This window comes from Pithys albifrons, chromosome 2 (assembly GCF_047495875.1).
Source record: "Pithys albifrons albifrons isolate INPA30051 chromosome 2, PitAlb_v1, whole genome shotgun sequence".
Taxonomy (NCBI): Eukaryota; Metazoa; Chordata; class Aves; order Passeriformes; family Thamnophilidae; genus Pithys; species Pithys albifrons.
Window position 1 is genome coordinate 101,165,845 of NC_092459.1, and position 8,164 is coordinate 101,174,008.

Consider the following 8,164-nt stretch of genomic DNA (forward strand, 5'->3'; position numbering starts at 1 on the left):
TTCTCAAACAACCTAGTGAAGACATTCATTTTGTACTGAAAAGTAAAGACTCTCTCCGTTTTTAACCCCTAAGCATGTAAGAAACCCTAATGCAAACAAATCAAATTAAATTAAATTCAAATCAAAGTAAATTAAATTAATTTTATCAAAACAAGCTCAAGTTCACAAGTAAACTAGCTCAGTTAAGGGAAAAAGACTAGGAAAATGGAGAGGCATTTTACCTGTGTTTCAAGATTTCTGCTAACACAGCTCTCTTGCATCTCACTGTCTCCTTCAGCAGCAACAATGGACTTTACAATGCAGAATTGTCTCTCAGGAGCAACTTACTTTTTTGGCCAATTCAACAAACAGTAAAATCAAACTGCAAGCCTTTGCCCACATTCAGCTGGGACCTGTTTCAAAAAGTCAACCCTCAAAGGTTCCATCTTCCCCTCTCTTAGCTCTAAGTGCTGACCAAACACCACACACACAACAAAAACAAGCCAGCTCTCCTCAGGCCATTACTAATAAAACATTAAACCAGACTATCAAACTCAATACCTCACACAGAACATGAGGAATCTTGTGTGTTCTCATCACCACAACCTGAAGAAACAAGGGAGCAAGGAGGGGGCAACCCTGAACAAGAATAGTCTTGTTAAGTGGAGAACAGGAGAATTAAATAAGGAAAGAAGGACAGAGGAAAACACAGATCAGATAGGAGGAAAGCATAAATTAAGACTCTGCACATCCAAAGCTGGAAGAAGCAGCCAACAAAAGTAAAATATGTGTTTTGGTAAAGCAGATTTGGGAGTAGTAAGGGGTAGTAGCACATTGAAGGATAGGATAAGTGACAGGAAAGAAAAGATGAACATGAGACTGTCTAAACAAAAATTAAGAGAAGGAAAATCTACAGGGAAAAGTCTTGGACAGAATCAGATAGAACGACAGCAGAAGGACAAGAGGATTTACACCTGAGACAGTTCAGATGATTAAGAATCTAAGAATTAAGTATCTGGCTTTACTAAAAATAGCTGCTGAAGAAGTAGAGACACTGTAGAACAGATGAAACACATGACAGCCTGACAGCTGAGCAACTGCAGAAAGGGTTACTTGATCCAGCAAATCCTAACCCCGCTAAAACCTCAGGCGGAGGTGAAGATGACACCTCATTACACTTCTAATTTTCTTTTCAGATTGCTTTTGTGAAGAGGCAGACAACTCCATGAAAGCAAAACTCATCAAGACTGAGGAGTTGGACCACATCAGAATCAAGGTTTCCCTGCACAACTTCAATGTGTCTTTTACAGCAGGGTACAATATTATCTTTCCTTCAGGATTTTGCTCACTCAGTACAAATGGTGGACCAGCCCCTGAGGTTGAAAGAAGGCTTTGTAGGTGACTTCCCTCTCTCAGCACAGAAACACTGTGGCAGGCAGTGAATGGAGAAAAGACTCTGGAAAGAGTCCTTCACAGGGTTATGCTCCCTTCACTCCTACCACATATTCCCTAAACATGGCTGACTATTTTTTTCATCAAAACTTCTCAGAAGTTTTAAGTATAGTTCTGATTTTCTGAATTACCAACTTGAGAATTGGTTTCTCGAGGTACAGTTTCACATTGTACTTGACCCACAGCTGGTTTACATTAGTGCAGAAGGAGAAACAGCTTTCATTCATATCAGAGCAAACACTCACTAGAATAGCTTCCATCTGACAGAAAGCCATCCCCATAAAACTGTTAGATCAACTGTCCCTGAAATCATCCAACCACTAAATCCACTACAAAGCAAATAGCACTAACTCATGGCCAGTGATGGCAAAGGAATGAGACCACACTCTTCAGCTGCAGCCCACACACTGACCAAACTATGTATTCACACGTTAAAGTGTACCTTGATTTGCTGGAGTCAGACAGTACAGCTGCCTCTGAAGCTTTGCATTCAGAGTATTAGATAATACTATAAAACATGATTTTACAAAATCAACCAACTCACTTTAGGTTTCTGTGTTCAATTTAAGACATTTTAGCTTTCCTTTTTTACACTAGTTTTCTATTTTGTAAGAAGGAGGGTGAGTGGGGAACCCATCTGTTAATTTTTGTGTTACAGTGGAAAACGTTTATGCTTGAGAAAGAGTAAAATATTGCTGTATCTACTACTGAAAAGTCCAATTTGTGAAGTAAGAAGGATTGAGCCTGGGAGGGGATGGGGAATCCATCTGTTAGTCTCTTACAGTGGAATAAATTTATGCTTGAGAAACATTCAACTATTGCTGTGATACCTACTACTGAAAAGTCCACTTGTCCAAAAGCAGAGACTGGGTGGTGCCTTGAACAGAACAGTCAGCTGCTATGGAGTTAATGAGACATGGTGATACCTTCCATCAATAAGCTAAATACACTACCCATTAGTGTGGCCCACTCCACACACTAGCCTAAGTAGAGACTGAAAAAGTCCACTGACCTCCAAGAACTGTATCACAATGAATACACACACAAGCACCAATGTGAAGCTGCACACACAGTATGACTCCAGTACTTATTTTAAATATGCAGCTTCTCGCAGACATTTATGTCCTGAACAGCCTGTTGTGCAAAACTGCAAGCCTTGTTCCGACACTTACCCTACACTTCTTACACAAGAGACCATTCAGGTCAAAGTTTAGCTTTGCCAGAGGGCACGTCGAGCCCAGACAGCAGCACACGCCAACACTAACGGGAAAAGTGACAGCAAACGCAGTAACCAGGGAAAACCACCCAGCTACAACTGGAAAAAACCTGACTGACTTCCGTGTACGTGCAAGTCTAAACAAGAGACTCTCCTTTTCCCAAAAGGAAAGATACTGAGAATAAGACTGTAACAACAGGCCTTCGTTTATTCCTCCAGGTGCAACAGAAATAGCAGCACTGAAACCGAGGTTTTGGGTAACGTACACGTCTCACACACACGCAACGCCTCCGCAGACAGGCTCAGGCGCTCTCCTCCATCGCCGCGGCTCCCGCCCTCCTACAGCGCGGCGCCCATGCCTGCGGAGAAACGGGAGGCGAGTGAGAGCCCTGTGGGCGAGAATGAACCGGCGGGGCCAGGGCAGCGGCGGAACCCTACCGCCACCAGCACCGCGGCCCGGCCCCTTTTCTCCCTCCCTCTCTCACCTGGGACGGGGCAGCGCCGCGGCGGGAGGAGCTCAGGGAGCCGCCGCGCCGCCGCCATCGCCCATCGGCGCCAGGGCCGCCGCCATGTTCGCGCGGCCTCTGACCCGCATCACTTCCGGTCACGGCCGGTACGCCGTTGCCATGGCAGCGCCTGGGCCGGCCTCCCTTAAAGGGACCCGCGGGCCCAGCGCGGCCCCACCGGCCCAGCGCCTGCGGGGAACACAAAGCACTCGTCTCAGCTTAGTTACCGGCTCAAAAGGGGTAGTGATTCATCAGCCCCACGGCGCTGCACGAAGGGAAAAACCCTACTACAGTTTAGCTGTGGAATTTGACATAAAATAGCCTGTGGGGTGTGAGCAGTGGAAAAAGACCGCGGCATGATTTCCACTGCTGTGAGTAGATGGTTTCTCTCAACTTTCCCTGAAACAGGCTGGACTTAAGGCTTTTATTGCACCACCTTTACCGCCACTCTCTTTTGATGCAATGAGCCTCTCTATACTCTTTCCACAAGTTTGTTTAAAAGGTAAACAAACTTGGCGAAACCTCCAATCCAAGAAGGGAAACTCTAAGAGGTTTTAAGTAAAGTTTTATGTTTGTGTAAACTCAAAGTGAGTCCGTGTCTGACTGACGAGCTCTTGGATTAGGACCGAAGCGCCCTGGCCTCTCTTCCTGACCCCACAATTTCACATGCACAGATGAACATACCCCTCTGCAAAACTACTGTAAAGTGCAAATACCAAGGCAAGATCTGATCCCATACTCATTTAGGGATTTATTGTCCCATAGTCACTCCCCTGGTGGGATCCCTCTTCCACTGCAGTTAAGTTCTGAGGACAACATTGTCTCCTGTAATGTGCCTACCATCATCCAGTGAGAATACATTGCATTGAGGAGTATCTTTGCAGAGCTGAGAACCAGGCACCTGTTTGGTCAACACTTGAAAAAAAAATAAAAAGAGAAAAAAAAGAATGAGCCTTTGGGGAATTTCATCCTTGAAGTCACAAAAATGTTGGAAATTCCATTGTCATCTCTTTTCGAGAGATCTTGTCTGTTCCTTCAGCCTGGAGGAGTAGGGGCTAAGGAGGGACCTAGCTGTTGCCTTCTGCTGGTGGAAGGCTGTGGAGAAAGTGGAGCCACACTGTTCTCACAGGCACACAGCAAACAGATCAGAGGCATTGATTCCACGTTGCAGCAAGAAAAATCCCAGTTAGTTAGTAGGAAGGAATTCTTTAAAATGAGAGTGGTCAAGCAGTGGAACAAGCTTCCCAAAGAACTTGTGCAATCTCAAAACCGGCCTAGACAAGGTCTTCCAGGAAAGTACCAGTAGCATCCCAAATCCTTCAAAATGCCTTAGCTGAAGAGACAAAGACACCTCCCTCTTAGATCACATCGTGTCTTGTGTCAGGAAGCAGTTTGTTGTGTGATTCACCTCAGCTGCCTTGTGCTAACAAGGAAACAGGCATTTAGTCACTTAGTCAACAGATTCCATCCTCCAGGCAGCTCCAAAAAATGACCCTGGACATCCCAAATTGGATGTCTAAAATAGCTCAGCACATGGTGAGCTGAAATGTCTCACCTTGGGATCACTCTTGCTGATGACATAGTTAAAGCTAGGTGAAAAAGATCCCCACAGGTGCCTCATGAAAATAAGGATAAGAGGAAGGCAAACTGCTGAATTTTAAGTAGCTAAGCGTAAGAACTTAGGATGAAAGACATAACATTGGCAGAATTCCTCCAGGGGTAACGTGTTGTGAGCTCAGCTGTAGACTTGTGGCCAGGCTCCTGGGCAGCCTCAAATATTTGAATAGAAACAGGGCATCTGCAGTGATGGCATCTGCTTTAGGCCTCCTGGCACAACCCTGCAATGCTAAATGGAAAGCTATCCCCAAATCATTATACTGCTGTTGTCTAGGAAGGCAAGTGGGTGAAACTGCAGTCATATCTATGTGTGGCTTTTGGTATTTGTAATGTAGAGCAGTCACCGCTCTTTTCATTAATTTGCTAAACTGATAATGGGCAAAAGTGCATATGGCTAATTGTCTCTCATGTTGAAGCTCCCTGAATGGTACAAATCCATGCTGAAATGGGTGAATAACATCTTGAAGAAGATTTTGTAAGTAAAGAGCTAAGTAAGGAGCTTTGGTGCTCTGTATTCCAAAACGCAGGCCAGAATCTCACTGCAGCCCACTCTGCCCCTTCCAGGGTGACTCTGGAAAAATCACTTCACTCTCCTGTCAGTGCAGTAGGGAAAATGACACTTTCTTCTTGATGAGAGTGCTGTCACAAGATAGTAATCAAAGTTTGTAATTTGATTAGAAAATGTGAAACATTATACAGCTCTCCTTCTTACTATGCCAACACCTGGCTATAGAAACTTCTAGTTAAGATGTTTTACTTACTGTTGTGAAGAAAACAATTTAGTAAGACAAACAATCACGTTTCTATTTTTCTTAAGCACCTCAAAGCAGTTTTGTACTGTTTGTAGATAAATCATTTTGTTTATCACATTGACATGCAGCCAGCTGAAAAACATGACATCTTTTCATAGCACTCTCTCAGAAAATACAAAGGTGCATTTAATTTTCAATTGCAACTACACAGGCAAAATAGATAAGCACCTTGTGCTTTACACTCATACACTCAATGATGAACTTGTGTGAGGTGAGTTAGTGTAACCATTTTGTTAGAAAGCAAAAACTCTACTCAAGAAAAATACAGGCATTCATAATGCCCCTACAGTTTTTGTGAAAGTGGAAAGTACAATTTCTACAGCCAAAGACAACAGTGAGGGGAAGAAAAGAATGTTCAGTATTCAGCAAAAAGGAAGAATCCGACTGACTGGAAATGTATGTGTATTTCAGAAGGCTTTGTTAAAATAATATTAAGGTACTGGCTTTACCTCTGCAAAAACAATGCCATTTGATGCTGAAGGCAAGCTTTCAATGTGTTTAAAATGAAACAATATAGATTTTCTTTCACCAAAAAACAATTTCTGTAGAGAGAGCTGGAAGCAGCAAGGCCTGATTCCCCACAAACATAGCTCCCTCTGTCCTTCAGCCCATCTCTGCTGCATGAATTTTGCCTCCTTCCCACACCATGGACAACATTTCCACAAAGGAAGAAGTAATAGGTGCAGGTTGGCCGGTGAATACCAGCTGCCAAGAGAAACAACGTTTGTTCAGTTGGGGCATGAATTTAATTCTTGCTCCTCTGTTGAACTGTCTGTATGAACAGATCTTGTAGGAGCGTAGCTGTGTCTGAGACTTCTGCCTTTCTGCCCTTCCATCAGATTTGAGTGAATTTTGTCAAAAAGTCTTGGAGAGGGACTTACAGCCAAACTAAAAAGCAGCATGGCCACATAAGCAATATTCATGTGAAAAAAACAGGCTGAAAAACTCAAAAATTGACTGTGAGAAATAAAACAACATGGTCTTAATTACAAGCAAGATTAGTTGAGTTAAAGTAGGATTTTTTTCGTTTATTTAGGGTTTCCTTTCATATTGTTTTGATTTCATAGAGGCCTTACAGGTGTACCATGAAGAATGTAAGGTACCAGGTTCTGTTTGGACCTGACACCAGGGACTATTACAAACGGGGAAGGGAAACTACAGAATATCTGAAACAAAATGTAAGAGACAAAGGCCGCTTTTTCCACCTGGCAGACTCTGTGAACAAAGACCCTCTACCTGGTGTAAGGAATCTTCAACAGCCAATTAAGAAGAGGATGACACCTCCTCCCCTCCGAGAAGACACCTTTTTCAGCAAAACCAGCGTATTAATGAATATGTATTACCTGATGAAACAGGCTCTGTAACTACAAAAAGTGTGAGGTTTGAACATGACGTGCTTCCAGACCCCTGCAGTTTGAGGCACCCAGCACAGGCTGGAAATAAAACTTTCCTTTCTGTTAATATCTGCTTTGTTTCATAGGTTATTGCCACCTTCTAAACTTAGGAAAAAGAGAAATTTCTCATATTGACTACAAGGGGGAGAAGGGATCAAATAAAACCTTTTTGCAAGGGAGCAAAGTTAAAAATTATTGAGATTTTGAAGTTGTGCTAAATGAAATAGAAAGTTGTGCTAACACCTGAGGAATACAAAGTGAAAACAGAGAATTATACAAGCTATTATCCATCTACTGACAGAACTTGGAAACATATGGAATGAAGAATTTAACATATTGATAGCAACTCAGGGAAAGAGAATTTTTTTACTATAACTGGGGTAAGTTTTACAAAACGTTGTTTAATTATAATATTTGTAGTGGTACCCCTCCATTCATCTTCTGTTGGCACCAATCAACTGGATGGCAAGTGGCATCATGGAGCTTGTAACAAGCTGCTAAGCAGGGAGACAGAGAGGAGGGAAAGCATTTGAAACCCATGTCCCTAACTACAGCAGTATGCCTAAGACACTTTGGGTTTTAATCACTGTTGCTTAGCTCTGTATTCCACTTGTAGAATAAGTTCCCTCGGGGCCTATATCTGAGCTGAGGGAATGATAGACCATGCGGCACTCAACAGAAAGAAAAGATAAGCAATATGGAAAATATCTTTAAGCATTCAGTCACGCCTCCCTAGAACTGCCAAAAAAACAGCAGAAAGATAACTCATGTTCTCCTGTTCCTGGAAAAGCCTCAATCACTTGAAAAAACAGACTTTCGCTAAATGGCCTGGGCTACCACTTGCATCAAATGGTTTTCAAATTGTTCCCCAAAAGCTACATGAGGATCTGCTGTTCACATGGCTATTTCCACCTCCTAAATCTCATCAGAATGTGTTAAATGCTTTCCTAATGGTCCTATGCCATGCAAACAATTGCAAAATTAGCCCCAGAGATGTTATTAAGTGGTAAATTCAAGGAGTCGAGGAAGAGGAAAGGATTGCATGACAGAGAGGGAAGAATGAGAAGGAATTCATAAATGGGAGAGGTGGGAGGACATGAGATGCATTCCCCAGAGAGCATTGCAGATGTGACCATCAGGGTCTCTACTGTGTTTACTCATAGAACGCTTCAGGATGGCTCTCCCCTA

At 43.0% G+C, this 8,164-nt stretch overlaps 1 protein-coding gene across 2 annotated transcripts in view; it reads right to left on the reverse strand.

Moving 5' to 3' along the window:
- The window catches only part of LCLAT1 (lysocardiolipin acyltransferase 1), a 119,997-nt gene extending 116,752 nt beyond the window's left edge, over positions 1 to 3,245 (reverse strand). For both annotated transcript variants that reach the window (XM_071579990.1, XM_071579972.1), the window contains exons 1-2: positions 3,133 to 3,245; positions 2,914 to 3,006 (exon numbers count right to left, since the gene is read on the reverse strand). The gene's annotated coding sequence lies outside the window, so the exon portion shown is untranslated. The remainder of the gene's footprint in view (positions 1 to 2,913; positions 3,007 to 3,132) is intronic.
- Positions 3,246 to 8,164: the final 4,919 nt, after the last annotated feature.